The sequence below is a fragment of the Hylobates moloch genome, unplaced genomic scaffold (assembly GCF_009828535.3).
Source record: "Hylobates moloch isolate HMO894 unplaced genomic scaffold, HMol_V3 SCAFFOLD_14, whole genome shotgun sequence".
Lineage (NCBI taxonomy): Eukaryota > Metazoa > Chordata > Mammalia > Primates > Hylobatidae > Hylobates > Hylobates moloch.
In genome coordinates this window covers 29,154,632-29,181,661 of record NW_026652289.1, presented here as the reverse complement: position 1 = coordinate 29,181,661, position 27,030 = coordinate 29,154,632, and the positions used below count along the sequence as shown (strand labels likewise).

Sequence of the window (27,030 nt, the reverse complement as noted above, 5' to 3'; positions counted from 1 at the left end):
TTGAGAGGATTCTAACACATGGCTGAGTTCTGGGGCTACTCAAGAGGTCAAGGAGCCAGATCAAAAGGGAAAACAAAATTTTCTACAGATCTGTGAATATTAAGGAAAAAAATATCACCAAAGAGCGAGAGTGGCTTACTCAAGCACACAGCTAATCTCCCTCTGAATAGAAGTGCCAGGATTGAAGGTCAAGTGGCTAAGAGCTGACCTTGGAACCTGTGACAGTAGAGTTTGATCTTCAAATCTTTCAGGGATGAAGAGAAGAATACTTGGTAAAAACCACTTGTCAAAAGCCCAGGACATCATGACTGAGGAGTAGGAATTAATCAGATGTAAACAGAGTCTTAGCAAAACTATTACCAAATCCCAAAAGTGTTCAGTCTCCAATTAGTTGTGATCATCAGTTCCTTCTTACATTTGTCTAACAAAGGAAATGGGGAACCCTCTCTAATGGAAGATAACATCGTATGGAGCCTCTGTGGTTCTTTCATGACAATTTCCAATATGTAATAACCATTACTAGATATGTAAAAATGTAGGAAAATATGACTGACAATAAAGAGAAAAAAAATAATCCAAGCAGATCCATAGATGATCTAGATATTGGAGGTAACAGACAAGAACTTGAAATTAATTAAGAATGTATAATTATTTTAATTATACTTAAAATGTTGTCCAAGCATTGCAGCTTATGCCTGTCATCTTTTGGAGGCTATATTAGTCCATTTTCATGCTGCTGATAAAGAGATATCCAAGACTGGGCAAATTACAAAAGAAAGAGATTTAATTGGATTCACAGTTCCACATGGCTGGAGAGGCCTCACAATCATGACAGAAGATGAAAGGCACATCTCACATGGCAGCAGGCAAGAGAAGAGAGCTTGTGCAGGGAAACTCCCCCACTTTTTTTTGTTTGGTTTGGTTTTTTTTTTATTTTGTTTTGTTTTTTTGATGGGAGTCTTGCTCTGTCGCCCAGGCTGGAGTGCAGTGGTGTGATCTCGGCTCACTGCAAGCCTCACCTCCCAGTTTCATGCCATTCTCCTGCCTCAGCCTCCCAAGTAGCTGGGACTACAGGCACCCGCCACCACGTGTGGCTAATTTTTTATATTTTTAGTAGAAGTGGGGTTTCACTGTGTTAGCCAGGATGGTCTCGATCTCTTGACCTCATGATCCACCCACCTCAGCCTCCCAAAGAAACTCTGCTTTTTAAAACCATCAGATCTCATGAGACTTATTCACTATCATGAGAAAAGCATGGGAAAAACCTGCCCCCATGATTCAATTACCCCCCACTGAGTCCCTCACACAATGTGGGAATTCAAGATGAGATTTGAGTGAGGACACAGCCAAACCATATCAGAGGCCAAGGCAGGAGGATGGCTTGAGCCCAGGAGTTTGGGACCAGCCTGGGCAACACATGGAGACCCAATCTCTACAAAAACTTTTTAAAAAAATTAGTCAGGCATGGTGGTGCATACCTGTAGTCCCAGCTACTCAGGAGGCTGAGGAGGGAGAGTCACTTAAGCCTTGGAGTTCCAGACCAGCCTGGGCAACAGAGCAATACCCCATCTCAAAATAAATAAATACATACACAAAATGTTAATAAAAATTGAGGAAAAGTTGGAAAATAAATGAAGGATGTAGACTTTTAATATAGAAATGCTATACATGATGGTGAAACCCCATCTCTACTAAAAACACAAAAAATTAGCCAGGCATGGTGGTGCACACCTGTAATCCCAGGTATGTGGGAGGCTGAGGCATGAGAATCGCTTGAACCCAGAAGGCAGAGGTTGCACTGAGCCGAGATTGCGCCACTGCACTCCAGCCTGGGTGATAGGGTGAGACTCCACCTCAAAAAAAGAAAAGAAAAAAATTCTATCTATGAAAAGATTCAGATGGACATTCAAGAGCTGAAAAAATGCAATACTAAAATTAAAAATCAATAAATAGTTTTAATAGCAAATGGAGAAAATCATAAAATAGAAGATATTTCGATAGAAAACATCAAAACAAAAGCATCTAGAGAGAAAAAACTAAAAATGAAATAAAAATGACAAAAGAGATGTGTGTAACACACTCAAAAGATCAACTTAATGAAAGCTACACTCTGAAACCATCTGAAACAGAGAACAGTCTTTTTAACTGATCTTTCCTCGTGAGAACAAATTGCAATATGACTGAGAGAGGCTTGGGAGTCCCATTTCATCTTTTGCTGTTTGAGATACATGAGCTGGCTAGTTTTCTAAACTGAGGCCCCAAGTGAAGTTGTCTTCAGCCAATATAAATTGAAGGTAACGGGATGAAAGACATACTTTTTAGCAAAGTTGTATTCTCTTTTTGTCTCTCCTTTCAAATGAAGTAAGTCTTGCGAAATTTATTTCTTTGAGACCTCTTTTAAAGTGGCAACAAGCAGCCAAGAATCACCACCGTTTTGACTTTTTCCAATGTCCTTTACTACAGCTGTGCTGTCTAATACGGTAAGCAGTAACTATCTGTGGTTACTTAGCTGTACATTATGAAAATTAAATGAAGTTTGGTATTCAGTACCTCAGTTGCGGTAGTCACAGTTCAACTGCTCAATAGTATCAAACAGCACAGATGTAAAAAAATTTCCACTATTTCCTATATTGATATAAGATTTCTATAAGACAGCAGTAACCTAAAGTTATACACTCAATAATCATACAATTTTCCTTTTAACTTTTACTGGATGCTTACCATGGCATAGTTACCAGCTTTTTCCAGCTTTTCAGCTGGAAATACTAAGTTAAGAGCTTTACTTTAGAATAACTGGCCAGGGGTGCATTGGTTTTGTTGGAATTTAACTATCAGAAACTACATATCATTCCTTGAAGGTCCATGTTGGAAGAGATGATTCTTCAATTTTTTTTCCTGGTATTATAAGCATGGCTGCCACTTTTCTCAGAGCCTAGTAACAAGTGAGTTTGGTGGTGTGGAGGTCCACCAATCAGCATAAGGTGGTATTTAATTTCTCTATTTTCAGATGCCACCCAAGCCTTCCCTTCTGTGCACTGTTTCTGAGTTTAGTGTCCTTTTAGTTCAGCCCTGCCATAGAGCAGTCCTCCATTTTTGAAAAAGAAGAGAGTAGTGAGAGCTGATCACCAAAAAATCTAGTTGCTTTTCGCACAGATTTTCAACTAGTTTCCCTATTTTCTATTTCACTTATTCTCTGTTTTCAGGGTTCACCCTGTCTCATTTTTGAGCCTTTTTTTGGCATGTAGTGTATGATGATTTCCTTTGACTTTCTTTATGCTTTTGGATATTTAGATTTGAGGTTTCTTCTATATGTTGCCTTTCACCACTTGGTCACCTTCTTTTCAGCTTCATTATTTTATTAAAATTTCCTATTCGTTGCCTTCTTCTCTGGTATTTTCTTGTCCTCAAGGGGACCCTCACTTTTTTTTTTTAACCCTTTCACAGACATTTTAGTAGAATTTTTAAAGGGAAAGGAGGTTAAAAAAACAAAAAAACAAACAAAAAAAACATGTTTACTACTCCAGGTTGAACCAGGAATACTGCATTGTTTTATAACTGAGCTGTGAATAATAGGCATGTGAAAAATTTGTGTTGGTAGGAACTGATATGTACTATATATTCAATATGTTCTGGGAACTCACATTCTTTAAAATATAAATAATTCTATGCCATACTTGGTATTTTTCACATGAAAAAAACTGAAAGTCCAATAGATTAAATCATATCCTGGAGGTCCAAGAGCTTAATAAGTAACAATCTATTTATACTTGATTTTGTCATGCTTCCTTATATCATAATACAGTGTTTAAAGGCTCAAGAATTTGTGCCTGGGTTTGAATTCCAGTTGTACAATGCAATAGCTGCACTTAATTTCACATTCTACTTAATTTATCTGTGTCTAACCTTTATTTGTCTCTGTGTGTAGAATATTGATAATATAACAGCAGTATCTACCTCATAGGATTATTGGAAGGATTAAATACATTAATATATGTAAAAGATTTTGAATAGTGCTCGACATACAGTGAGTTCTATAGATGTGTTAGTAATTTCTAATTGTATTACTTTATGCTCCATCTATCCCAAGGAAGAAAAGATATTATTTCTGCTTATAGATGGTCTTTTAAAGCTAGGAAATACGACATTAAAGGTGTGACGTCTACTTGCACTTTAAAAACTCTCGCCTTTCTAGAACTTTCTATTACTAAAGCTTGAAAATGGAAGACTTGTTACTGAGTGAGCTAATGAAAGAAAAACGTGCTGATTTCTTCTACTTTTAAAGAGGAAATGGATGATGTAAGTTCTGAAGATGGATCTCTACGATTTTTTTTTTAATCCTCTAGATTACTTTTAATGGTTTTTCCATACTATTTTCATTCTACTCATTGTAATTTCAAAAGTCCTTCTAATTTGTATATTTGAATTAGTATCCCTAGAAAACATTTTCTCCACAACCAAATTGATGTAGAACCATAGTTTTCAAAATGTTATTGCATGGGTTATAAAAAGTAGTTGTGGGGACTTTAAAACTATCCTGAAACAATCTTCTTCTTTCATATAAAAGCCGATTTTCTTGGCTTTTATATTTCAGATTAAATCCAAACCACTCAGCTTGAGTACCATCAGCTGTTGGCAAAACTTAGCTTCTTGGTTCTATGTAAAAGTGAATCATTTTGTAAACACTCTGACAACCAAGATATAAATCCTTTGGTTTACACAGGTGACCTCATGAATATTCTTTTCCACCCTTTGTGTGTGTTAGAGGGAGAAAATACTACAGGCATTGAATATTGACATTTTTTCTAATCATTGTAACTGGAAGGAGAGACTGACAGATCCATTCTCTGGACATGTGTTTTAAAGTTAAGGAGGAAAAGACATGAAAAAATACTGTATAGGCTTTGCTGAAACCAAAGCATTTGGAGCACAGTTTAATACGTTTGCCAAATTTTAAATACAGCTGGGTTCTCCCACAGTTTCTTTAATTGGAAGCAGATTTCTGTGCTAATTCTGTAACGTGAAGAGAGCTCTAACAGTATTTCTTTCCTAAAAGTAGGACATATATTTGCAGTGACCACTTCTAACATCAACAACTCCTTAACAATATCTGACTTAGAAATTTTCAATGCGACTTAGAAATTTTCAAGACTTTTCAGTAGAATTATTACCTCATATGGTTTTATATACTTAATAGTTAAGTGTATAAATAATTAAAATTATTTAATAACTGATAATTAAGTTCACTGGGTATTTTGTTTTTAGAAAAGATAAAAGTGGATCGTATCTAAAGAATTGAAATATTATTGATAATATAACAGCAGTATCTGTAAAGTAAAAGTCCACATTCTGCTTGAATGTGAAAGATAAAAAGTTTGTTTCTTTCACAAGTTTAAAAAAGTTACCAAGTTCTTAACATTTTAATATGATAAAATTTAGTGGAAAAGGCTAAATTGAAACAAAAATGTATTTATATTATATACTACATATATTCCATTCAAAACTACAATACTAGTTTCTGAGTCACCAAATGTGGAAATCAATGTCAATATGATGAAAATACAATTTTGGAAAATTTATCTGTTTTTAATACCTATATATTCACTTTACTCAATATATTACATTTTTAACAAGAACTAATGATATTAATAGTAATTTGAAAGAAACGTATTACAAAGTTTTATAAAGAAAGCATTAAAATAGGTTTTTGGAAGATTAACCTTGAGGCATTATTTCAGTCTGCTTTCCAATTACATATTGGAAAGAGGGGTACAGCATCTAATTTTTAATGCTGCTCTTCCTTTGGTAAGAATCTAGGTAGTGGGTAAAAAATAAAGTCATTTGAAATAGTTTTTTATTTATTGAACATTTTTTAGGCTGCACCTATAAAATATCTTTATAGCGATAAATACTTTTATAGCAATAATCTACACCAGATGGCATCATCATGACTTTCTAAACTTTCTACCCTTTCAAAATTACATACCTGATTTTTGTTGACAGTGCTATTATAACTTAGAGTATTTACCTGATTTTAATAGCACAGCAAAAGAGCTGTTTTAGGAGAATGAGCATAATTGAAAGATAGGCATTTGCTAAGGAGAGTCTATAAAGACCATTTTCATTAAGACACAAAAAGGTTCCCCAAATATTAGTGTAAGCTCTAAAAATTGTGTCAGCACTGTAGCCTGAGAAGGCAGTTATTTCCTTGTTATTATGCAGGCACCTAAATAAAAGGTCGATGTATGTATCAGCTTTTTCCCCAGGATCTTTATTGCTTTCTCTTGGTCTTTGTACTGTTCCCTGTGCTAATACTGCGGGTGTCTTAATATTAATCTATTTTATCGTAAGTTTTGATATCAGTTGAGCCAGTCCTCCCATTTTTATTTGCATGCAAGCGTGCTTAGCTATTCATGGCTCTTTCAATTTCATTTCCATTTTAGAATCAGCTGTATAGTCAAAAATTCTGTTGTGATGTTGGCTGGTATTGCATTGAGTCTGTAGATCAATTTGTGAAGGACTGACATATCTATGTCTGTAATTCATGAACATGATATATATCTCCACTTACATCATTAATTTCTCTCCATAAACTTTATCCCATAGAATTGGTGCATATCTTTTCTTTGATTTTTTCCTTGTTGCCTAATTTTTTTACACTATGATAAGTTGTACCTTATATTTTGTTACTGATGTTTAAAAATAAAATCGATTATGGTATACTGGTTTTATAAAAAACGGTCCTGCTAAACTCTTATTAATTCCATCGGCCAGGCACGGTGGCTCACGCTTGTAATCCCAGCACTTTGGGACGCCGAGGCGGGCGGATCACGAGGTCAGGAGATCGAGACCATGGTGAAACCACGTCTCTACTAAAAATACAAAAAATTAGCCGGGCGTGGTGGCGGGCGCCTGTAGTCCCAGCTACTCGGAGAGGCTGAGGCAGGAGAATGGCGTGAACCCGGAACGCGGAGCTTGCAGTGAGCCGAGATTGCGCCACTGCACTCCAGCCTGGGTGACAGAGCAAGACTCCATCTCAAAAAAAAAAAAAAAAAAATTCCATCAATTTGTAGATTATTTCTATTTTCTATTTCAAAAAGCTACATCATCTGCAAGTATTGACAGCTATCAATACTGACATGTTGAATAAAAATGGTGGTATGAATATCTTTGTCTTGTGCTTAATGTCTTACCATTGCAGATTTAGCATTAAGTAATTGCAGAAAATTCCTTTTGTAGCTACCCTTTGTTAGATGGAAGGATGTGCCCATGTGTTTCTAATTTGTTGAGTTTTTAAAAAATCATAAATGGATGTCGAATTTCAATAATTTCTCTTTAAAATGTTTACGTGGCAAATTTTATTGATTGATTTTTCAACATAAGCCAAATGTATTGGTGAATGTAGTAACTCATTGCTATTTTTAACTAGAATTTTCCCAATATGAGTGAGGTTGAGTATCTTTCTTTTAGTGTGCTTATTGGCTATTTGGATATCCAGTTTGTAAAATGCCTGTTCAAGTCCCCTCTCCCTTTTTACAAAATCAGGTTGCCTGACCTTCTCTTATTGATTTATAGATGCTCATTATATATTCCTGATATAAGCCCTTGTTAGTTATTCGAGTTACAAATGTCTTCTCCCTCACAGCAGGATTGACTTTTCACTTTGTTAAGGATGCCTTCTGGAAAATGTTACTTAATTTTAATGTAATGAAGTTGCTCAATTTTTAAATTAATGGTTTTTCTGGTAATGTTTAAGAAGTTTTTTCTTTCTTTCTTTCTGTTTTTTTTTTTTTTTTTTTTTTTTTTAGATGAGTCTCACTCTGTCACCCCCAGGCTGGAGTGCAGTGGCCTGATCCTGGCTCACTGCAACCCTCTGCCTCCCAGGTTCAGGTGATTCTCCTGCCTCAGCCTCCAAAGCAGCTGGGATTACAGGCGCCCGCTACCACTCCTGGCTAATATTTGTATTTTTTGTAGAGGCAAGTTTTCACCATGCTGGCCAGGCTGATCTTGAACTCCTGACCTCAAGTGATCCACCTGCCTCGGCCTCCCAAAATGCTGGGATTACAGGCGTGAGCCACCTCGCCCGGCTAAGGTCTTTTCTTAGTCTGAGGTCCTATTGATACTCTTCTACATCTTTCAGAACATTTACTGCTCTTCCTTTTAAATTTACATATATAATCAGTCTGGAATTCATCTATGTGGTATGAAATGGAAATATTTAATTTCATACATATGTATATTATATATATAAATTATAAATATGCATATATATGTAAATTATATATAAAGCATAATTTCCATTTTATTTTTTTCCAGAGGATTATTTTTCTTTAATCCTTAAGGATTCAGCTCCTTACAAGGGTTTTGTTGGAGGTCATGGGGCAGCACCAGGAGGTCTAAATCATGGTGGGTGCGTTCAGTACTTCATGAGATCCATTCCCAACTAACATGCTGTGAGTGGCACAACTCAGGCATTAACGTAGCTTCACATATACCTCGGGAAGCACGCAGGAGTCGAAGACACTCCCTTTGGAAATGTCTGATAGCTGCAGCCTCTTCTGTTTTGAATGACGAACTTCTTAGTAGCCTTGTCCTTGGGCATACATTGGGCACAGTGTCTGCAGCAAATAGGCTGCATGTGGCTGTGCCTCTTTTTGGTATGACGTGGTTCCTTCTTTTCTTTGTCATCTTGAAAGCAAGAACGTGAGACTAATTTCATTTTTTTTTTTTTTTTTTTTTTTTTTAGGACGGAGTCTCGCTCTGTCGCCCAGGCTGGAGTGCAGTGGTGCAATCTCGGCTCACTGCAAGCTCTGCCTCCCGGGTTCACGCCATTCTCCTGCCTCAGCCTCTCCGAGTAGCTGGGACTACAGGCGCCCGCCACCACGCCCGGCTAATTTTTTGTATTTTTTAGTAGAGACGGGGTTTCACCGTGGTCTCGATCTCCTGACCTTGTGATCCGCCCGCCTCGGCCTCCCAAAGTGCTGGGATTACAAGTGTGAGCCACCGCGCCCGGCCTCATATTTTTTTTTGTAAATTACATAAAACACCTTTATTATTGTTTTACAAGGTCAATGTTTAATTACATTTATCCACATTTCCATCCCCCTTTCTTTTCTTTTCTTTTCTTTTTTGTCCTTTTGAACTTTTATTTTAGATTCAAGGAGTGCCTGTGCAGGTTAGTCACACAGGTAGATTGTGCGTCACTGGGGTCTGTTGGACAGATTACTTCCTCACCCAGGTGAGGAACACAGTCCTGATGGGTAGATTTTATTTTTTAATTCTCACCTTCATCCCTTTTCTTGTGCTCCCTTTCCCTTTGCCTCTCTTGAGCTTCCGTTTGGGCTTCAGGATTACATTCATCCTTGCTACTGGTGGGGCACTGGTTCCAGGAACACCACTCCCCTCTCCCCCACGTGGATACCCAAATCCCAGCGTAATCAAATCCTGTAGTTGAGGAACCCTGGAATATTGATAAGAGGAACAACCATGTTTATTGCGAAAAATCTGCCTATAAGTGGACCGCATCGTTCAAACTTCTGCTGTTCAAGAGTCGGCTGTATTTTTTTTATGCTTGAAGTCTGTCATTCAGAATTTCCTTTAATAGAGGCTTGATGGTTGTGAAGTCTCTTGCTTTTTGTTTCTTTGAAACTGTCTTTTGCACCTTCATTCTTGAAAGACTTTTTCATTAGATATAAAATCCTCAATTGAAATTTATTTTATTTTAGTACATTGAAAAAAATCCTTCTAAAAGTCTTCTGGATTCCAGTAAATAAGTCAGCCATTAATCTTTTGAAAGTAATTTGTCTTTTATTGATGTCTCTCTTTCTCGCTCCATGTGTATATGATTTATAAATAGATATATCTATATACATAAATAGAAGCATGTCATATAAATAGATGTATCTTTAAGATTTCCTCTTTGTAGTTTTCTGAATTTCACTATGATTTGTCAGCTTTTTATCCACTTGGGTTTCATTAGGTTTTTGAATTTGTGGATTGATATATTTTTTAATTCTGGAGAATTCTCAGCCATTATCTACTTAAATATTGCTTATACATTGTTCTTTTCTCTCTTTCTGAAAACTCCAGTAAAATATATGTTAGATTTTATTATTGTATCCTTAATGTATCAGATCCTTTCCCCAACAGTTTTATATTTTTGTCTTTCTGAGCTTTATTCTTGATGTTCTTGATTTTTTTTTCTTAACTATTTTTCATTTCACAAAGTTTCTTCAATTGGATCCAATTTGTTCTCAAATCCATCCAGTTTCTTATTTTGGTTACCATACTTTTCAGTTCTATACATTCTATTTGGTTCCTTTTCAAATATGCTATGTCATTTGAAAATACTCTGTTACATTTTTCCAGCTTGGCTTTTATTTTCTTTCAAATTCTAAGTATGATTATTTTACAATTATTATGTGATAATTCCAATATGTAAAGTGTCTGAGTATGTTCTGTTGGGTTTTATAAATGGTGCCTTTCTCTTGAGTACCTAGTTATCTTTGACTGTGGGCTAGACATTGTATTAGAGAAAACATTTTAGAAAAGTATTGAGGCCCAGTATAACATTATGTTTCTACACAGAGGATTTTGGTTTGCTTTTGCTACACGTCTAGAGGTGCTAGAAATCCTAGATGCCTGTGATCCCATTTCAAGGCTTCACATGTTCTAGGCCTTTATAATGCAAACCTGAGCTGTAAGTATGCACACTGGGTGGTTTATTTCTGGTTCATTTGTCCTCTTAGGAAGCAGTCCTTTGGAGTTGTAATCCTGGTATGCTTTAGAAGAAGTGCTTCTAAGCCCAATATAGCCAATCTTTGAGGATACACCACAGTTTGTATTTTGACCCCTGCAAGGCATTTTCACTACTAGTTTCTCAGCTCTTTCTTTATATTGGTAAGTAGCCTCAATGCAAAAGTAGCCTTAAGTACTGGGTGTGGTTTTATGAATTCTCATCCTTTCCTGGATCTCATCCCATATTTCATCATGAATTTATAAGTTATTTGATACATTAAAAAAGAATTCTTTTTAATAGTTTATCAAGCTATTTTTAGTTGTTCTTAGCAGGAGGACTGATCTGAATACCTAGTCTACCATCAGCAGAAGCTCCTGATACCCTCTTTTCAGTGTAATTTCACTTCAACAGAAGTTGTTGGAGTAAGGAGGATATAGCACATCACCATTTTCCTTAGTCCCCATACACACCGGGAGATAGGCCTAATCTCACCAATGACAGTGAATTCAGAAAACACATTAGCTTTGAAATCTATTCATTTAAGATCAAATGAAGGCTGTTAATAAGTAAGTATTCTGCTTACACCCAAAAAAGCACATTCTATGAGTTTTATGTGTACTCTTTCTAGTGAACTATTTGGAGATTTTTTTCTTCTGTTTTTTTCTTGTTCAATGCATACCACAAGGCCAGAGAACTTATTATGGACAAATGCAGTTGAGTTTGAGTACATAATTAGAGTGACTGTTTAGCAATTTTAAATTTATATAAGGCATTAGCAATTGGAAAGTAACTAGTGAAAATCTGTCCGAACATAAGGTGCATACAATGGCATTTAGCTAAAGGACGTATTCTAAGTTACCCAAAATTAAATTACGAACTTAATAGTATAACTATTAGTGTGTTATACTAGTATAAAGAAAGTGATAAAATGTGTTATTAAATTATTTAGATTGTCATCAGTTTAAAATTATAAATGAAAGTAACAGTGGCATAGTGTGTCCTCAGTTAACCAGAAAGCTTGGGTAAGCATATCAAATTATTGGTAATAAACTTTACTATATGTCTCAATCATATTTCTTTGTTCCTTCTTTGTCAAAAATGTAGATTATCTATCTAACTGCTTGAAAGGAAAATTTTCTTATTATTTTCCCTTGGGACATTCCTGTTTTATTTTATGTCTATTTGTTTGGTTTTTTTTTTTTTAACACTCCATAATTTTTAAAGTAACCTGGCAGGAGCCCAAGTGCGTGGAATGAAAAATCGTTCTTGGACCTATTCCATATTGCAACACCAAGTCTCTTAAATCACTTTTATATGTAACATTTGTATTCTATTCAGCAAATGGTCATATTACTTACTATTCTGTTGAAACATTGCATAGGTATTTGCTTAAGACGTGCATTACTCAGAGGATAATAAATTTCTTATTGTTTAACATGCAGCACAATACATCTAAATACTTGTATTTTTATTTATCAAAGCTAAAGTCACTGTTTCTCTATCAGTTCTTTGCCTTCAAATACAAAAGAAGAAAATGTAATTAATGAACCAGTAATTTCGGAGTGATCATCTTTTCTGTTCCTTAGCTCACAGATATTTGCTGGTATCTGCTTTATGCTTTCACAATAACTTCCATTTGCATCACTCTTTACATGACTACATCTGAGAGAAGTATACAGTAAGAGTTAGAAATATTACTCTCTTTTAGTAGTAGCAAAACTCAAGTGCAAGAAGCTGAGAGTCACATGGCCCTGTTCAACTTCAGGTCTGGTACTACCCCCAATAACCCTAGTTTGTCTTTTTCTCCTCATTTTTACTGATTTCTATCCCACCCATGCATTACTTTTGAGATTTCAGCTCTTGTGACATCATTTCTGCAAATTATGCATTGAGATTTTTGAGAGATTTCTTGAAATTTCTGTTTAATGAGTGGTGTTAATGTAACATATAGATTTTAATATCTGGAAAACTTCATTCTTTCTCATCCAGTACTTTCTATTAATTAACTTAACATCATTTGCCTTTCTTAGTGGTCATAGTATAATTCTGAGGTAATAAGGTGGCATTTTTAATTTAACTATTCATAGAACTTCTGGGAGAAATTTTACGTCTAGTTCAGAAGGCATGGCAACATTTGATTGTGGATTATTCTAACCAAATCTTCAAGAGCCATAACTCGAGGTGAAACCTGCCAGCAGTAAGTTCTTCTCGTAGCCCAAGGCTTGTTTGGTTTTGATTAGTTTTACTAGACTTCATTTGGTTTCAATTAAACCTTGAGACAGGCTAGTGACTTTCATGAAACGTGGGTTTCTCAAGTTAGAAAATAATTCTTTTGTGTGGACAAGTGTAATGTTTTCTTCACTGAATGAAAATATCTACTCAAAGATAATTGTAGAAGATTTTATAATCACATTGCAAAGAGATTTTTATACATTGAACTGTCTTGTATTATGTTTTTAAAAAATTATTATCTTGTATTCTTAAATGGCAAAATGAAAATCACTCCATACGCTTCCAAAGCAATAATAAGAAATATTTAATTATATAAGTATAAAACCTTTTATATTTAACTGCATATTGTTAATTTGATTTTAAAATAAGCAGCTATTCTGGTGAGTTCCAGAAATATTTTAATTCATTTATTTTTATAAAAGGCTTTCTTTCAGTATTACATTATCTTAGGTGGTGTTCAAATGAAATGATTTTCCTGAGTCACAAGTCCTTTATTACTTAAAAACCGTGGCAGCATAACATCACTGGATATGAGTTGAAAATCATGCATGGTATTTTTATGCAAAGATAGAAGGAGCAGCATAAATTTATAAATATATTATATACCCTAAACGAAGAAAACTGTGGTCTGTGGTCCTCAGAGAAACATCTTAGGTGTAAGTTCCTTTTGTATTCCAAATGTTTTTTTGATCCTAAACAAAATCCTTTATTAATCCTTATTTTAAAAATTCCTTGTTGGTAATAAAGATAAATAGAAAACAAACTCAAAAGTAGTGTTTGAAGTGATAGAAGATGTACATTTCTCTTTCTATGAATTCATAAACCCTGGCTTCAGATACTATTGATTTTTACCCAGAGGCATCATTAAATACCCCACCATCTGTTTAAGATTATGCCAAAAATATTGCAGTTATAAACATAGGGCACATGTATAAAAATTAGATGTATCAAGTTAAGGATATTATCATAATGCTCTTCTACATTCTCAGCATGAAACAAAAATATTAATAAATATGTGAATATTCTGCTTGTAAATATGTCTGTAGAATTTAAAACTGATAAATAAATTTGTTCAAAAATGTAGAATTTAACATTTACCACTCTGAAAACAAGAGCAGATCACCTCTTGAATAAGTGTCTTCCAATTTTGTTTCTAACACAGCAAATATTTTATATTTACAATTTAAAAAATTGAATTCTCCAAGTATTATGTTCCAAGATTTAAATAAGATTAACGACCCCTTCAAATATTTTTGTTGAGAGTTGCTTATTAATATCTTATGTGGTCACATCAATTAAAATTAATGACAACTGGTATACATGTGAATAATTTGTTTACATATTTTATCATATTTAAATAAATAGAAGGAAAAAGCACTGACTTTGTATTCATACTACCCAGGTTTGGATTTAGATTCTGGTGTGAATTCATTGTGTGCCTTTGGGATCTTTTCCTTTCTAGGCTTACCTTTCATCAAATGGAAAGAACTAGAAGCTCTCAATGGTTCTTTCTACCTTTAACATTCTATTGGTTATTTACAAATTATAAACATTTAGTTTGGTTAGCATAGGCTGTATGTTTATATATAGGCAATATAATTATGTGCTTTATATCTCTAGTAATTAAAAATTATATTTTTTACCTTGTAAATTGAAATTTATCATGAAGGAAGCAGAACTAGTTACATTGGTAAACATGTTCATTCACTGTTACACTGTTACTTCTGAATGAACACACATTATTTTCTCTATAGACCAAGAACCGTCTATTAATCTATTAAAATATATTTTCTCAAAACTGATCCCAGGGTGCTAGGGACACAAAATTCAAAGATAAATAAGAAATTAAATTTGGCTGTGTGATATTGAAATGTAAGTAAGCAAATAAAATAAAATGTGATCAAACTTTAAGTTTATCCGTTCAAGTTTTTATTACCAGCAAATCCCGATTTTATTGACACAGAATTATCTCAGATTAGCAAAAATAAGTGGTCGTACTTTTTTCTTTTTCTTTTTTTTATTATACTTTAAGTTCTGGGATACAGGTTCAGAATGTGCAGGTTTGTTACATAGGTATACATGTACCATGGTGTTTTGCTGCACTCATCAACCCATCATCTACATTAGGTATTTCTCCTAATGTTATCCCTCCCCTTGCACCCCACGCCCCGACAGGCCCTGGTGTGTGATGTTCCCCTCTCTGTGCCCATATGTTCTCAGTGTTCGGCTCCCAATTATGAGTGAGAACGTGTGGTGTTTGGTTTTCTGTTCCTGTGTTAGTTTGCTGAGAACGATGGTTTCCAGCTTCATCCACGTCCCTGCAAAGGATATGAACTCATCCTTTTTTATGGCTGCATAGTATTCCATGGTGTATATGTGCCACATATTCTTTATACAGTCTATCATGGATGGGCATTTGGGTTGGTTCCAACTCTTTGCTTTATGAATAGTGCTGCAATAAATGTACGTGTGCATGTGTCTTTATAGTAGAATGATGTATAATCCTTTGGGTATATACCCAGTAATGGGATTGATGGGTCAAATGGTATTTCTAGTTCTAGATCCTTGACGAATCACCACACTGTCTTCCACAAAGGTTGAACTAATTTACACTCCCACCAACAGTGTAAACAAGTTCCTATTTCTCTACATCCTCTCCAGCATCTGTTGTTCTCTGCCTTTTTAATGATCACCATTCTAACTGGCATGAGATGGTATCTCATTGTGGTTTTGATTTGCATTACTCTAATGACCAGTGATAATGAGATTTTTTTCTTATGTTTGTTGGCTGCATAAATGTCTTCTTTTGAAAAGTGTCTGTTCATATCCTTCACCCGCTTTTTAATGGAATTGTTTCTTTTTTTCTTGTAAATTTGTTGAAGTTCCTTGTAGATTCTGGATATTAGCCCTTTGTCAGATGGATAGACTGCAAAAATTTTCTCCCATTCTGTAGGTTGCCTGTTTCACTCTGATGATAGTTTCTTTTGCTGTGCAGCAGCTCTTTAGTTTAATTAGATCCCATTTGTCAATTTTGGCTTTTGTTGCAGTTGCTTTTGGTGTTTTAGTCACGAAGCCTTTGCCCATGCCTATGTCCTGAATGGTATTGCCTAGGTTTTCTTCTAGGGTTTTTATGGTTTCAGGTCTTACATTTAAATCTTTAGCCTCCAACTTTGTTCTTTTTGCTTAGGATTGTCTTGGCTATACGGGCTCTTTTTTGATTCCACATGAAATTTAAAGTAGTTTTTTCTAATTCTGTGAAGAAAGCCAATGGTAGCTTGATGGGAATAGCGTTGAATCTATGAATTACTTTGGGCAGTATGGCCATTTTCGAGATATTGATTCTTCCTATCCATGAGCATGGAATGTTTTTCCATTTGCTTGTGTCCTCTTTTATTTCACTGAGCAGTGGTTTGCAGTTCTCCATGAAGAGGTCCTTCACATCCCTTGTAAGTTGGATTCCTAGGTATTTTATTCTCTTTGTAGCAATTGTGAATGGGAATTCACTCATGATTTGGCTCTCTCTTTGTCTATTATTGGTGCATAGAAATGCTTGTGATTTTTGCGCATTGATTTTGTATTCTGAGACTTTGCTGAAGTTGCTTATCTGTTTAAGGAGTTTTGGGGCTGAGACGATGGGGTTTTCTAAATATACAGTCATGTCACCTGCAAAGAGATAATTTGACTCCCTCTCCTCCTATCTGAATACCCTTCATTTCCTTCTCTTGCCTGATTGCCCTGGCCAGAACTTCCAATACTATGTTGAATAGTAGTGGTGAGAGAGGGCATCCTTGTCTTGTGCCGGTTTTCAAAGGGAATGCTTCCAACTTTTGCCCATTCAGTATGATATTGGCTGTGAGTTTGTCATAAATAGCTCTTATTATTTTGAGATATGTTCTATAAATACCTAGTTTATTGAGAGTTTTTAGCATGAAGGGGTGTTGAATTTTATCGAAGGCCTTTTCTGCATCTATTGAGATAATTATGTGTTTTTTGTCATTGGTTCGGTTTATGTGATGGATTATGTTTATTGATTTGCATATGTTTAACCAGCCTTGCGTCCCAGGAATGAAGCCAACTTGATTGTGGTGGATAAGCTTTTTGATGTGCTGCTGGATTCAGGTTGCCAGTATTTTATTGAGGATTTTTGCATTGATGCTCCTCAAGGATATTGGCCTGAAATTTTCTTTCTTTATTGTGTCTCTGCTAGGTTTTGGTATCAGGATGATGCTGGCCTCATAAAATGAGTTAGGGAGGATTCCTTCTTTTTCTATGGTTTGGAATAGTTTCAGAAGGAATGGTACCAGCTCCTCTTTGTACCTCTGGTAGAATTCGGCTGTGAATCCATCTGGTCCTGGCCTTTTTTGGTTGGTAGGCTGTTAATTACTGCCTCAATTTCAGAACTTGTGATTGGTCTATTCAGGTATTTGACTACTTCCTTGTTTAGTCTGGGAAGGGTATATGTGTCCAGGAATTTATTCATTTTTTTCTAGATTTTTTAGTTTATTTGCATAGAGGCGTTTATCGTATTGTTTGATGGCAGATTGTATTTCTGTGGCATCAGTGATGATCTCCCCTTTATCACCTTTTATTGTGTCTGTTTGATTTTTCACTCTCTTCTTCTTTATTAGTCTAGTTAGTCGTCTATTTTTTTAATCTTTTAAAAAAGTCAGCTCCTGGAAACATTGATTTTTTTGAAGGGTTTTTTGTGTCTCTATCTCCTTCAGTTCTGCTCCGATCTTAGTTATTTCTTGTCTTCTACCAGTTTTTGAATTTGTTTGCTCTTGCTTCTCTAGTTCTTTTAATTGTGATGTTAGGGTGTCGATTTTAGATCTTTCCTGCTTTCTCCTGTGGGCATTTAGTGCTATAAATTTCCCTTTAAACACTGCTTTAGTTGTATCCCAGAGATTTTGATACATTGTGTCTTTTTTCTCATTGGTTTCAAAGAACTTATTTATTTCTGCCTTAATTTCGTTATTTATCCAGTAGTCATTCAGGAGCAGGTTGTCCTGTTTTCATGTAGTTGTGCAGTTTTGAGTGAGTTTCTTAATCCTGAGTTCTAATTTGATTGCGCTGTGGTCTGAGAGACTGTTTGTTATGATTTCCATTCTTTTGCAATTGCTGAAGAGTGTTTTACTTCCAATTATGTGGTTGATTTTAGAATAAGTGCTATGTGGTGCTGAGAAGATTGTATATTCTGTTGATTGGGGGTGGAGAGTTCTGTAGATGTCTATTAGATCTGCTTGGCCCAGAGCTGAGTTCAAGTCCTGAATATCTTTGTTAATTTTCTCCCTCGATCTGTCTAATATTGACAGTCTGGTGTTAAAGTCTCCCACTATTATTGTGTGTGAGTCAAAGTCTCTTTGCCGGTCCCTAAGAACTTGCTTTACGAATCTGGATGTTCCTGTATTGGGTGCATATATATTTAGGATAATTAGCTCTTCTCGTTGCATTAATTCCTTTACCATTATGTATTGCCCTTCTTTGTCTTTTTGATCTTGGTTAGTTTAAAGTCTGTTTTATCAGAGACTGAGATTGCAACCCCTGCTTTTGTTTGTTTGTTTTTGCTTTTGTTTTTCATTTGCTTGGTAAATCTTCCTCCATCCCTTTATTTTGAACCTATGTGTGTCTTTGCACATGAGATGGGTCTCCTGAATACAGGACACTGATAGGTCTTGACTCTATTTAATTTGTCAGTCTGTACCTTTTAATGGGGGCGTTTAGCCTGTTTACATTTAAGGTTAATATTGTTATGTGTGAATTTTATTCTGTCATTATGATGCTAGCTGTTTATTTTGCTCCATTAGTTGATGTGGTTTCCTCATAGTGTCGATGGTCTTTACGTTTTGGTTTGTTTTTGCGGTGGCTGGTACCAGTTTTTCCTTTCCATATTTAGTGCTTCCTTCAGGAGCTCTTCTAAGGCAGGCCTGGTGGTGACAAAATCTCTCAGCATTTGCTTGTCTGTAAAGAATTTTATTTCTCCTTCACTTATGAAGCTTAGTTTGGCTGGATATGAAATTCTGGGTTGAAAATTCTTTTCTTTAAGAAGGTCAGATATTGGCACCCACTCTCTTCTGGCTTGTAGGGTTTCTGCAGAGAGACCCACTGTTAGTCTGATGGGCTTCCCCTTGTGGGTAACCTGACCTTTTTCTCTGGCTGCCCTGAACATTCTTCCTTCATTTCAACCTTGGTGGATCTGATGATTATATGTCTTGGGGTTGCTCTTTTCGAGGAGTATCTTTGTGGTGTTTTCTGTATTTTCTCAATTTGAATGTTGGCCTGTCTTGCTAGGTTGGGAAAGTTCTCCTGGATAATATCCTGAAGTGTGTTTTCTAACTTAGTTCCATTCTCCCTGTCACTTTCAAAGACACCAATAAAATGTAGGTCTTTTCACATAGTCCCATATTTCTTGGAGGTTTTGTTCATTCCTTTTTATTCTCTTTTCTCTAATCTTGTCTTCACGCTTTATTTCATTAGTCCATCTTCAATCTCTGATACCCTTTCTTTCACTTGATCGATTCGGCTAGTGATACTTGTGTATGGTTTATGATGTTCTCGTGCTGTGTTTTTCAGCTCCATCAGATCATTTTGGTTCTTCTCTAAACTGGTTATTCTAGTTATCAATTCCTCTAACTTTTTATCAAGGTTCTTAGCTTCCTTCCATTGGGTAAGAACATGCTCCTTTAGCTTGGAGGAGTTCGTTATTACCCACCTTCTAAAGCCTACCTCTGTCAGTTCATCAAACTCATTCTCCATTCTATTTTGTCCCCTTGCTAGCAAGGAGTTGTGATCCTTTGGAGGAGAAGAGGCATTCTGGTTTTGGATTTTTCAGCCTTTTTGTGCTGGTTTTTCCTCATCTTCCTGGATTTATCTACCTTTGGTCTTTGATGTTGGTGACCTTTGGATGGAGTTTTGAGTGGTCGTCCTTTTTGTTGATGTTGATGCTATTGCTTTCTGTTTGTTAGTTTTTCTTTTAACAATCAGGGCCCTCTTCTACAAGTCTGCTGGAGTTTGCTGGGGGTCCACTCCAGACCCTTTTTGCCTGGGTGTCACCAGCAGAGGCTGCAGAAGAGCAAAGATTGCTGTCTGCTCCTTCCTCTGGAAGCTTTGTCCCAGAGGGGCACCCGCCAGATGCCAGCCAGAGCTCTCCTGTATGCGGTGTCTGTCGACCCCTGCTGGGAGGTGTCTCCCAGTCAGGAGGCACAGGGGTCAGGGACCCACTTGAGGAGCGCATCTGTTCCTTAGCAGAGCTTGAGCACTGTGCTGGGAGATCCTCTGCTGTCTTCAGAGCCAGCAGGCAGGAATATTTAAGTCTGCTGAAGCTTCACCCACAGCTGCCCCTTCCCCCAGGTGCTCTGTCCCAGGGAGATGGGAGTTTTATTTATAAGCCCCTGACTGGGGCTGCTGCCTTTCTTTCAGGGATACCCTCCCTAGAGAGGAGGAATCTAGAGAGGCAGTCTGGCTACAGTGGCTTTCCCAAGCTGCCATGGGCTTTGCCCAGTTCAAACTTCCCTGAGGCTTTGTATCCACGGTGAGGGGAAAACTGCCTACTCAAGCCTCAGTAATGGCAGACGCCCCTCCCCCCACTAAACTCTAGTGTCCCAGGTTGACTTCAGACTGCTGTGCTGGCAGTGAGAATTTCAAGCCAGTGGATCTTAGCTTGCTGGGCTCCATGGGGTTCGGATTTGTTGAGCTAGACTTGGCTCCCTGGTGTCAGCCCCCTTTCTAGGGAAGTGAATGGTTCTGTCTTGCTGGTGTTCCAGGCTGACTGGGGTATAAAAAAACCTCCTGCAGCTAGCTTGGTGTTTGCCCAAAGGCCACCCAGTTTTGTGCTTGAAACCCAGGGCCCTCGTGGTGTAGGCATCCGAGGGAATCTCCTGGTCTGTGGATTGCGAAGACCGTGGGAAAAGCATAGTATCTGGGCCAGATAGCACCATTCCTCCTGGCACGGTCCCTCAAGGCTTCTCTTGGCTAGGGGAGGGTGTTCCCCAACCCCTTGTGCTTCCTGTGTGATGTGACACCCCACCCTGCTTCTGCTCACCCACCATGGGCTACACCTACCGTCTAACCAATGCCAGTGAAATGAACCTGGTACCTCAGTTGGAAATGCAGAAATCACCAGACTTCTGTGTTGGTCTCACTGGGAGCTGCAGACCGGAGCTGTTCCTGTTCGGCCATCTTGCCCGGGAGTCCCCAGTGGTACTTTTTTCAATGCTTAAAAGAATGGAAACAATCTATTTCGAAAGTGAACATGTATTATAGATTTCAGCATGTCCATTAGAAGATAGTTTACTAGAACTATTTCTTTTTGCATATAGAGGAACAAACTTGAACAGAAAACGCTCAGTCTTTGTATTGAATTTCCTTGTCTTGAAAGAAATGAGGAGGTAGTGACCAGCATTTTCACTGGAATGTCAGAGGTGCCTCTCATAAACTACTTGCATGCTGACTTCAAGAGTTGCAATGATCAAAAAATGCAGAAAATGAACTAGTAGATAACTGTGGGAGATGGAAGGTGTTGATGGCATTCACCACAGGTACGCACTTGTCCACTTATTTTCTTAGCTGGATTAATGAAAGGATGAGGAACCTATTTTTATTTTTTATTTTTTTAAGGCAGAAAGATCTTCCCAACATATCGGTACGGTGAAATGAAAAACAGCTACCCATTTTCTTGTCCTCTTTTATCCTTGATTGTAGTTATGTAAAAAGCTTTACTCTTTAAAAAAAATTAAATGTTTGGCCAAGTCATGGGATCAACTCAGAATTTTATTATAACCCAGATTTTGGATAACTACATTTTCTTAAAATGTCCAGTAGGCTGAATTGCACCTCTGGCTTCTAACATGAACGGCTGGAGCCAAGAATGCTTGCGTGAAAGCAGCCAGCCACCAAAACACAATGGGATTTATTCCTTCATTCCGGGTTTAAAGAAAGGATCTTAAAAATCCAACCTTTTAGCCTAGAAAGCATTATAAACCTTTTCAAATACCTCTGAGGAATCTGCATACTTTGTAGCTCAACTTATTAGTCTATTTCATTCACACGAGGAGATTCTCCACTCTAAACACTCTGACTTGCAGAGGATGGAATACCAAGTAGGTGTACTCTGGATTGGGGCTTTGATAAAAACCTTTCAAAAAAGAACCATAGTACAACAGTTTTTGGGATACAGTTCCTGGAATAATGTAAAATAGTGAAATGTAGGCAGATTTTTGTAACCCTGCTAGTAAGCTAATTAAGAGTACATATTTCTGTGTTGGTTGAAGAAGTTTTATTTTTTCCTTTAAGAAATTTCTATGAAATGCAAGCTATTATAATGAGAAAGAATTGTTCCTTTGCCAATTTTAAAGCCTTTGGAGACATTAGTGTATTAACCCCACATGTTATCTGAAGGGAGCATTGAACTGGCAGCCAGAATTCCTGAGTTCTGGTCTTGAAACTGGTATGTGCTACTGATATTATCTTCAGCATATTCATTCATCTGTCCTGGAAGAGATCATGAATGCTAATCAAATATTCCATGTGTTCATCAATGTTTGCAAGCATCCCCTGTGGCTATGGTGGGGTCATGTGACAAGTGCAGGACATAAGTCCAAGGGATGTTTGTCTTCCAGTTTGAAGGAGTTAAGTGAACCAGGATAAATTTTCAATAATCTTTGTCATCTGCAAAGCAGCAAACAAAGGTTTTAAAATGGCCAAGTTGCAGGATGGGAGCAAGGAGATCTCTGAGTTGTAAAAAAGAAAAGGAAAGCCATTTGTTCATTGTGACATGCAAAAGAAATATTTGCTGTATCAAGCTACATGAATCTGGGGGTTGTTTTGTGCCACAGCATAGCACATCCTATGTTGACTAGCATCTCTCCAGGAGTCATCGTAAACTGAGGGGTTTGGAGACTTCTTAATTCTGTTCCAGTTTGTATTCCTGAAATTGTCTTTGGGCATATGACCTTCATTTTACAAAAGAAAGAACAGAGAAGTTGGGAGATAACTGACTAAAGTCACAAAGTAAGTTTGTGGCCATGCTGCACGATGTACTTCTCTGGGACCCTGTAGATTCATATTCCCCAGGTATATTTCTCCATAACCTATGAGATTAACTGTGGGATCATTCAAATCGACCATTAACAAAAAGCCAGATTAACTCTCTTCCTGTCTACTAGGTTTTGTTCACTTAGACATGATGTAATTCTGTGATGCAATGGATAATACGGCATTCAACATCCTGACCTTAATACCAGAGACTTATGTATCAGATTATGAAGTCTGATAGTATACATATTATGTCTATTTTCAACTGGGGAAAAATTCTACCTCTGTGTTTAGTTTTGAGGTGGTTATTGAACAAGAACCTATGATAGACCCCAAAGCTATTTTCACAGAACTTGAATTTAGAAATTTAATGCAGGGGTCCCCAACCCTCGGGCCATGGACTGGTACCAGTCCTTGGTCTGTTAGGAACTGGCCACACAGCAGGAGGTGAGTGGCAAGCAAGCAAAGGAAGGTTCGTCTGTATTTACAGCTGCTCCTTATCACTGGCAGTACCACCTGAGCTCTGCCTCCTGTCAGATCAGAGGCAGCATTAGATCCTCATAGCAGCGTGAACCCTATTGTGAACTGCACGTATGAGGGATCTAGGTTGCGCACTCCTTATGAGAATCTAATGCCTGATGATTGTCACCGTCTCCCATCACCTCTAGATGGGACCATCTAGTTGCAGAAAAACAAGCTCAGGGCTCCCACTGATTCTGCATGAAGGTGAGTTGTATTATTCTTTCTTTATATATTACAATGTAATAATAATAGAAATAAAGTTCACAATAAATGTGATGTTCTTGAATCATCCCGAAACCATCCCCTCAGTCCCAGTCCATGGAAAAGTTGTCTTCCAGGAAATTGATCCCAGGTGCCAATAAGGTTGGGGACTGCTGAATTAATGCATTTGTAACTACCTGGTAGTTTCTTGTCTTTGGCATCCAGGATGGATATAATTGTCCTCAGAGTTGTCAAGTGTCAAAATGTAAAATATAGTGCACATAAACAAATATTGATGAGGATAAAATGAGTTAATATCTGTAAAGTTCCTAGGACAGAGCCTGGCATAGAATTAACAACATACAGGTGTTTATTAAATAACACAAAGGTGATTATGATGGATCATGAGACACTGCGAGCTAGGATCCAGTTGACATTCCCTTTAATTTTCCTCTTATAGAGCCCCAGATACATGTCATCCAATTTCTATTTAACCATATTTTTGTGCTAGGAAATATGATTTTGTATTACATGACAAAATATTTTTACTTAGGACCCATCATTATCTCAATTAAAAATAAGAAAACAGGCTAAGAGGAGTTAAGATGTTTACCCAAGTTTACGAAGCTGTCAACGTCCTTCACTATCTGCCTAGGAAGTTCATAATCTTTCCTAGGCAGTCTTTTATATCACCGTCTCCATTATTAGTAGCAGTGGCAGTGCCGTGTGATTTGAGCATGGTAGCCCACAAGTGCCACTATTAACTTTCTGCAGGGTAGAAGTCACTTCAGCCAAGATCTGGAGCTCAAGCAATTTCCCTCTGGGTGAGCAGCATTTATTATTCAAATACACTTATTTAATAAACTTAACTATTACATATTCAACTATTTAATAATCTGTGCTAGCATTTTATCGTGGTTTCACATTTGTTTTTTCTCTGACCTTTTTGAAGTTTTTTCCTAGTGGCTAAGGTGTGTCACACCAACCATCTTAAAGACAAGGCCAGGCACATGGTGAATATTTGTTGACTGTACAGTTGCTAAAAGGAGACAGGTTCAAATGAGTCACTTATAGAAGCATTTGGACTTCAGTAGATTGTCAAGTGTTCGAAAACTCTTATCACTACCATGTCTTGTTTCTGGGACGTTTTGGTTTTCTGCATTAGGAAAACATCAGATACCTCAGTTTGAACACTTTGGAGCTTGCAATTTACTCACACTATTACGTCACTTATGTTCTTGTGATCATTTATTAGAAATTACGTCATTCTACTTCTCTCTGTTTCATAGGTGAATCTTAATTCCAATCCATCCTTCTACATTACTTCTAATAAATCTAATTTTTGCTTTGTTTTTGTTAAGGAGTATCCTGCCACCATTGTACTCTAGATATAATCTCATTCATAGTATCAGAGATATTTCACAGATTGTGTATTTGCCTTATTTTAAAAATTGAAGTTTTTTAAAAGACTCTATTTAAAGACTCTGAAGACTCTATTGTATGCATTGCTATTATTAACAACTGAAGCCATGTCATTCTTGCCATTATTTTAAGATAACACAAATCATTTGTTTCCTGGGATGGAAATGAGCTCCTTTTCTTGTAGGTTTGGGTATTTTTCCAACCCATACATGATTATAATTTTCTTCCAGTAACCTTCAAAATTCTTTATCTCCTTAGTGTTAATATAGTGAAATAATTACTTGGGAAAATGGAAGGCGTGTTAGCTTTGCTTTTGAAGTCTGGCTTTACTGCTTGGTACCCACGTAATACTGAACAACATATTTAATCTCCCTCATCCTCATTTTCCTTTTGGGTAAAAGGAGAATAATGTGCATATAGAACAGGGATTAAAGGCATGGACTCTCAAGCTATTTTGCCTAGTTTGAAGCTTCATTGTGCCCTATTTTGCCTATGATATCATCGGCAATTCCTTAACTCTTCGTGGTGCAGTTTTCATGGTAAAAAATTAGGGAAGCAATTGGATCTTCTTCATATGGTGATAGTGAGAAATATTTTTCTATGTGCTTTTTCTTTCAGATTGTAATGGAGGTTCGAAATAAAGCTTGCTCAAGTCCCTCCTATGAAGTGGCATAGTATTTGTGTATAACCTATGCACATCCTCCCATATACCATAAATCATCTCTGATACAATGTAAATACTGTGTAAATACAGTCAGATGCTACATAAAAACTGTTCACTCAATAACGCACCACATATATGATGGTGGTCCCATAAGATAATATTGTAGCTAAAAAATTTCTATTCTCTAGTGACCTTGTAGCCATATGCATTATTCACGTGTTGGTGGTGATGCTGGTATAAACAAACCTACACATACGATTACATATAGTACATAATAGTAATGATAGTAAACGACTATGTTACTGGTTTATGTGTTTAGAGTACTAAACATTTTATGGTTATTTTTGAGTGTACTCTTTTTACTTAAAAAAAAAGTTAATTGTAAAACAGCCTCAGGTAGGTCCTTCAGGAGGTATTCCAGAAGAAGGCATTGTTACCATAGGGGATGACAGTTTCATTGGCGTTATTGTCCCTGAAAACCTTCCAGTGAGAAAAGATGTGGAGATGGAAGAGAGTGACATTGATGATCCTGACCTTGTGCAGGGCTAGGCTAATGCATTTGTTGATGTCTTACTTTTTAAGAAAAACATTTAAAACATAAAAAATTAAAATCATAAAACAAGTAAATGAAGAAAGAAAATATTTTTTGTATGGCTGTAAAATGTGTTTGTGCTTTAAGCTAAGTGTTGATACAAGAGTAAAAAAGCTTAAAAATTAGAAAGTTTGTAACATGAAAAAGTTACAGTAAACTAAGTTTAATTTATTGTTGAAGAAAAAAATGAATTTAGTGTAGCCTATGTTCACAGTGTTTACAGAGTCTACAGTACGTACTGAAATGTCCTAGGCCTTCAGTTCACTCACCGCTCACTCACTGACTCACACAGAGCAACTTCTAGGCTTGCATGCTCCATTCATGGTAAATGCCGGTATTGGGCTGTTCTTCCATTGCTATAAGGAAATATCTGAGACTGAGTAATTTATAAAGAAAAGAGGTTTAAATGGCTCACAGTTCTGCAGGCTTTACAGGAATCATGGTGCTGGCATCTGCTCACCTTTGGGTGAAATCTCAGGGAGCTTTCAAGCATGGGGAAAGGTGAAGGGAGAACAGGCATCTCATTTGGCAAAAGCAGAAGCAAGAGACAGCAAGAGAGAGAGACAGAGACAGACAGACAAAGAGACAGAGTGAGTGAGAGGAGGTGCACACACTTTTAAACAACCAGATCTC

General features: G+C 36.8%; 1 pseudogene; it reads right to left on the bottom strand.

Moving 5' to 3' along the window:
* LOC116481541 (voltage-dependent anion-selective channel protein 2-like) overlaps positions 1 to 9,522 on the bottom strand; it is a 30,012-nt pseudogene extending 20,490 nt beyond the window's left edge.
* Between the last annotated feature and the right edge of the window lie 17,508 nt (positions 9,523 to 27,030).